General features: G+C 39.3%; 1 pseudogene; it reads right to left on the bottom strand.

Annotated features, from left to right (window-relative positions):
* Window positions 1–5,982: 5,982 nt before the first annotated feature.
* The window catches only part of LOC116099660, a 12,731-nt pseudogene continuing 11,550 nt past the window's right edge, over window positions 5,983–7,163 (bottom strand).

The following is a 7,163-nucleotide window of genomic DNA, read 5'->3' as shown; positions in this document are numbered from 1 at the left end:
TGTGGGAGGAGGTGTGGTCTTACTGCTGGAGTTGGGTTTCCAAAATCCCATAGCATTCCCAGTTCACTTTTTTCCTGGCTTATGGTCGTTGTCTCAATATGTCACCCACTGTTCCAACAGGATACCTGCCTGTGTCCTATCATGCTTCTTCCCATGATAGTCATCGACTCATTATCTGAAATTTCAAGCAAGCTCCCAGTAAATGGAGCTTTTATAAGTTGCCTTCATCATTGTGTCTCTTTGCTCCAGCACATTGCAGGCTATTCATTGTGTCCCAGAGTTCCAGCTTTTGTGAGCTCCCATGCTGGGGTGGGTTTAAATGATATACATGTCTTTGAATCAATTCTGATCTTGTAAGGCACCTCCCACCTCTATTCATATAAGTAACACCAATAAAACTTATCAGTTTACCATGTTGGACATTAGTGATATCTGTACTTTAGTCTGTCATGGGCTCCATCTCTGGAGTGAGAAGATTTGTGTGTTATATATGCCCAGGAAAGTTGGTCACACAACAACCACCCAGAGTTAAATGATATAAAGTCATTAGTTTGTCTGAATTTTTGTAAGAAAGTATCTTTTTGGTAACTGGTAATCTATATAATCTCACATGGAATCCTACAGTGACTGTCATGAGAACATACTTTCCTTACATTTATGGTTTAAACACTCATGTGTTTGATATACTGTGCTGTTCTCTGAGAATGCAGAAGTGAATCACAGACAAAATCTTGCTTATTAGTTTGCTAGAAATAAGATGGACTGCAAAGCAGAAAGGCCTAAATGCAGTAGGAGTAGATCATTGAGAAAAGTATTTTTCTGCATGAGATATGCTTGTATTAATCTAAGAGTGAGTAGAGTAAGCCCAGTGGTGGTAGTACAAACCTATCAACTCAGAACTAAGGAGACAGAGGCAGGCAGGTCTCTGACTTCAAGATCCACCTGGTCTACAAAGGAAAGCAGGGTTCAAGACAGCCAAGAATACACAGAGAAATCCTGTGTCAAAAAACCAAAGAACCAAAAGCAATAATAGAAATATAGATTCAAAATTAACAGAGTCTAATATCAATGGACTCAATTCCCAAAACAAGACACAGACTATCAGACTGGGTACATAAACAGGACCAAACATTATGCTGCATACTGAAAACACACCTCAGTGACAAAGACAGACACTACATCAGAATAAAAGGCTGGAAAACAATTTTCCAAGCCAATGAGCCCAAGAGAAAACCTGGAGTAGACATTCTTATATCAAATAAAATCAACTTTCACCCTAAAGTGATCAAAAAAGATCTGGAGGGACACTTCATATTCATCAAAGGTATAATCTACCAAAATGAACTCTCAATTCTGAACTTCTATGCTCCAAATGCAAGGGCATCTACATTTATACAAGAAACATTACTAAAGCTAAAAGCACACATTGCACCACACACAATAATAGTGGGAGATTTCAACACCCTAGTCTCTGCAATGGACAGATCATGGAAACAGAAACTAAACAAAGACCCAGTGAGACTAACATGAGTTATGAAACAGATGGATTTAACAGATATCTACAGAACTTTTTATCCTAAAACAAAAGGATATACTTTCTTCTCCACACCTCATGGTACCTTCTCCAAAATTGACCATATAATTGGTCACAAATCAGCCCTTAACAGATACAAGAAGATTGAAATAATTCCTTGTATCCTATCAGATCACCATGGACTAAGGTTGCTCCTCAATAACAATACAAACAATAAAATGCCCACATACAGGTGGAAGCTTAGCAACACTCTACTGAACGATAACTTGGTCAATGAAATAAAGAAAGAAATTAAAGCCTTTCTAGAGTTTAATGAAAATGAAGCCACAACATACCCAAACTTATGGGACACAATGAAAGCAGTCCTAAGAGGAAAACTCATTGCTTTAGGTGTCTCCAAAAAGAAACTGGAGAGAGCATATACCAGCAATTTGACAGCACTTCTGAAAGCTCTAGAACGAAAAGAAGCAAATTTACCCAAGAGGAGTCAAATGCAGGAAATAATCAAACTCAGGGCTAAAATCAACCAAATAGAAACAAAAAGAACCATACAAAGAATCAACCAAACCAGGAGCTGGTTCTTTGAGAAAATCAACAAAATAGATAAATCCTTAGACAGACTAACTAGAGCACAAAGACATTATCCTAATTAACAAGATCAGAAATGAAAAGGGAGATATAAAAACAAACACTGAGGAAATCCAGAAAATCAAGAGATCCTACTACAAAAGCCTATACTCAACAAAACTGGAAAACCTGGATGAAATGGACAATTTTCTAGACAGATACCAGGTACCAAAGTTAAATCAAGATCAGATCAATGATCTAAACAGTCCCATATCTGGTAATGAAATAGAAACAGTCATTAATAATCTCCCAACTAAAACAAGCCCAGGACCAGATGGGATTAGTGCAGAGTTTTATCAGACCTTCAAAGAAGACCTAATACCAATACTCCTCAAACTATTCCACAAAATAGAAGCAGAAGGTACTTTACCCAATTCATACTACGAAGCCACAATTACTCTTATGCCTAAACCACACAAAGACCTAACAAAGAAAGAAAACTTCAGATCAATTTCCCTTATGAATATCGATGCAAAAATACTCAATAAAATTCTTGAAAAACCGAATCCAAGAACACATCAAAACGATCACGTATTATGATCAAGTAGGCCTCATCCCAGAGATTCAGGGATGGTTCAATATTTGGAAATTCCATGAACATAATTCACTATATAAACAAACTCAAAGAAAAAAACCATATGATCATCTCATTAGATGCTGAGAAAGCATTTGACAAAATCCAACATCCCTTCATGATAAAAGTCTTAGAAAGATAAGGAATCAGGTCCACTCTTAAACATAGTAAAAGCAATATACAGCAAACCAGTAGCCAACATCAAACTAAATGGAGAGAAACTTGAAGCAATTCCACTAAAATCAGAGACTAGACAAGTCTGCCCACTCTCTCCCTACCTATTCAATATTGTACTTGAAGTCCTAGCCAGAGCAATTAGGCAACAAAAGGAGATCAAAGGGATATGAATTGGAAAGGAAGAAGTCAAATTATCACTATTTGCTGATGATATGATAATATACTTAAGTGACCCCAAAAATTGCACCAGAGAACTTCTAAAGCTGATAAACAACTTCAGCAAAGTAGCTGGATATGAAATTAACTCAAGCAAATCAGTGGCCTTCCTCTACACAGAGTATAAACAGGCTGAGAAAGAAATTAGGGAAACAACACTCTTCACAATAGTCACAAATAATATAAAATACTTTGGTGTGACTCTAACTAAGCAAGTAAAAGATCTGTTTGACAAAAACTTCAAGTCTCTGAAGAATGAAATTGAAGAAGAGTTCAGAAGATGAAAAGATCTCTTATGCTCATGGATTGGCAGGATTGATATAAAAAAAATGGCCATCTTGCTGAAAGCAATCTACAGATTCAATGCAATTCCCATCAAAATTCCAACTCAATTCTTCACAGAGTTAGAAAAAGCAATTTGCAAATTCATTGGAATAACACACAAAAAAAAAAAAACAGGATAGCCAAAACTATACTCAACAATAAAGGAACCTCTGGTGAAAGGTCACCATCCGGGACCTTAAGCTGTACTACAGAGCAATTGTGATAAAAAGTGCATGATATTGGTACTGTGACAGGTAGGTAGATCAATAGAATAGAACTGAAGACCCAGAAATGAACCCAAAAGCCTATGGCCACTTGATCTTTGACAAAGGAGCTAAAACCATCCAGTGGAAAAAAAGACAGCATTTTCAACAAATGGTGCTGGCTCATCTGGTGGTTAGCATGTAGAAGAATGCAAATCAATACATTCTTATCTCCTTGTTCAAAGCTCAAGTCCAAGTGGATCAAGGACTTCCACATAAAACCAGATACACTGAAACTAATAGAAAAGAAAGTGGGGAAGAACCTCGAGCAAATAGGCACATGGGAAAACATCCTGAACAGAACACCAATAGCTTCTGCTCTAAGATCAAGAATTGACAAATGGGACCTCATAAAATTGCAAAGCTTCTGTAAGGCAAAAGACACTGTCAATAGGACAAAAAGGTAACCAACAAATTGGGAAAGGACCTTTACCAATCCTATATCTGATAGAGGGCTAATATCCAATATATACAAAGAACTCAAAATGTTATACTCCAGAGAATTAAATAACCCTATTAAAAATGGGGTACAGAGCTAAACAAAGAATTTCCAACTGAGGAATACCAAGTAGCTGAGAAATCTTCAACGTCCTTAGTCATCAGGGAAATGCAAACAACCCTGAGATTCCACCTCACACCAGTCAGAATGGCTAGGTTAAAAAAACTCAGGTGACAACAGATGCTGGAGAGGTTGTGGAGAAAGAGGAACACTCCTTCATTGCTGGTGGGATTGCAAGCTGGTACAACCACTTTGGAAATCAGTTTGGCAGTTCCTCTGGAAATTGGACATAGTACTACCAGAGGACCCATCTATACCACTCCTGGGCATATACCCAGAAGATGCTCCAAGATGTAATAAGGACACATGCTCCACTATGTTCATAGCAGTCTGATTTATAATAGCCAGAAACTGGAAACAACCCAGATGCCCCTCAAGAGAGGAATGGATACAGAAATTGTGGTACATCTACACAATGGAGTTCTACTCAGCTATTAAAAACAATGAACTTATAATATTCTTGTGGAAATGGATGGATCTGGAGAATATCATCCTGAGTGAAGTAACCCAATCACAAAAGAACACACATGGTATGTATTCTCTGATAAGCGGATATTAGCCCAGACGATCAGAATAGACAAAGTACAAACCACAAACCACAAGAAACTGAAGAAGGATGAAGACCAAAATGTGGATACTTCATTCTTTCCTAAAAGGTAGAACAAAATACCCATGGGAGGAGTTGGAGAGACTAACTATGGATCAGAGACTGACAGAAGGACAATCCAGAGTCTGCTCTACCTGGGAATCCTTCTCATATTCAATCATCAAATCTAGACACTATTGTGGATGCCAGCAAGTGCTGGCTGACAAGAGCCTGATATAGCTGTCTCTTGAGAGGCTTTGACAGTCAGTACCTGACTAATACAGAAGTAGAGGCTCACAGCCATCCACTGGGCAGAGTACAGGGTCCCCAATGAAGGAGCTAGAGAAAGGAGCTGAAGGGTTTGCAGCCCCTTAGGATGAACATCAATATGAACTAACTAGTACCCTCAGAGCTCCTAGGGACTAAACCACCAACCAAAGAGTACTCATGGTGGGACTAATGGTTCCAGCAGCAAATGTATAGCAGAAGATGGCCCCATTGGCCATCAATGGAAGGAGAGGCCCTTGGCCCTGTGAAGGTTCTATGCCCCAGTGTAGGGGAATGCCAGGGCCAGTAAGCAGGAGGGGGTAGAGTGGTGAGTAGGGGAAGGTGGGAGGAAACAGGGGTTTGTGTTAGTTTTTATTTTTTATTTTTTATTTTTTATTTTTTGGAGGGGAACCTGGGAAAGGAGATATTGTAAAAAAGAGAAAACATCTAATAAAAAAAAGAACACAGTCTACTACAGAAAAGAACTTTAATTTTTAAAATTTCATTTCAATATATTTGTGTGTGTGTGTGTATGTGCGCACGCGTGTGTGTGTGTGTGTCTGTGTGTGTGTGTCTGTGTGTGTGTGTCTGTGTGTGTGAGAATGTGCACAGTGTAAGGTTAAAGTTACCAGCCCAATCAGTAGCTTCTTTGGTCTCTGTAGAGGAGGGACTTCCGATGTAACTGGAACCAGGAGTGAGGTGTGGCAAATAGCAGGAGGTGGGCAGAGAAGTGTGGTTATGAGAGGCAGCCCTCAAGCCAGGAAGGTTACAGTTTTGGTAGATCAGGAGTAGAGCAGCAACTGTAGATAGCAGGTCACAGAGCATCTCTTTCTCACGCATGCTTTGGCACATTCCCTAACCAGGATTTACAACTACTGAGCATTGTAAGGTGTAGCTGTTGGGCCGGTTACAAATCCACTTCCTATGTGTGTAGCCCCTGCTACAACGGATCCCGCTGTCACTCAGATAGGCACATTCTCCTCTTCCCCAGGGTGAGAACCCTAAAGCAAAAACAAACAGTAATTTCTGCACAGGCTAATAGTCCATTCAAACACCTACACTAGTTTTATACTCAGCATCTTTTACATATTCAGGGCTCCACTTGAACACCATATGTTTGTCATTCATCCAAGTTGAACCCTGGAATGTGCATACAAGGGAATTGACTGGTGCTTGCTTTCATGTTCAAACAAATTGCTGCTACGGGTGACCTCAATGAGAGTGAGTTTCAGTTTTTGATGTATTTTACACATGTATAAAAGTGAGGGAAACTCTACTTTTTAATAAATTTATTGGAGGTCTTTAGTGATGGATGTGACTATATCTGCATTTGACCACTACAGTGAAATGGTTCTGTTCAAAATTGCTAGCTATGCTCACTACAAGATCTGCCTCTGAGCTTTTTTGGTGAGGAGGCATTAGAGAGGTTACCAATATCCTTGGAGTCTCTGCTTCTGTAAACAGGTACAGTGCAAAGAGTGGACCAATAAGTCTTAACCATGCAGTTCTGCATTGGTTTCCTTGGCTTTGGAGCCCCCACTGCCCATCTATAATTGTGACACCAGCAAAGAAAAGTTTTCAGTTGGTGATGGAGCAGACAACATCTCCCCCAGATGCCATTATTATGGTATAGATTTTTGAGTGGAATTACTCTAAGTAAATGTGTTGAAAGATGGCCAATAAATGGAATGACATCCAAAAAACTTAAGTTTGTGATGTTGTGGTGTTTACATCTCTTACAGATACAATGCACACATTTCAGAGTAAATGAACGGAGTATAAGGGGAAAAATTCTGAAAACGTACATGCTGTTATACTCAGTGTTGTCTGTGTACATCCAAGGGTGTTGTGTTGACTCTCTGTGTAGGCCAATCCAGTGGTCAGAAGCCCCCTTGTATCTCTTCAGAAAATTCTGTCATAGCACAGGTAAAGCAAATACACGTGTCTCTCAGTTTCATATGACCCTTGATGCCACGGACACCTGCGTGATGGCGGTATTTGAGGTGAAAACTTCAAGGAAAGTCAGCCTCCTGCCT

The sequence above is a fragment of the Mastomys coucha genome, unplaced genomic scaffold (genome assembly GCF_008632895.1).
Source record: "Mastomys coucha isolate ucsf_1 unplaced genomic scaffold, UCSF_Mcou_1 pScaffold20, whole genome shotgun sequence".
In the NCBI taxonomy this organism is placed as follows: Eukaryota; Metazoa; Chordata; class Mammalia; order Rodentia; family Muridae; genus Mastomys; species Mastomys coucha.
This window is presented reverse-complemented; position numbering and strand designations above follow the sequence as displayed.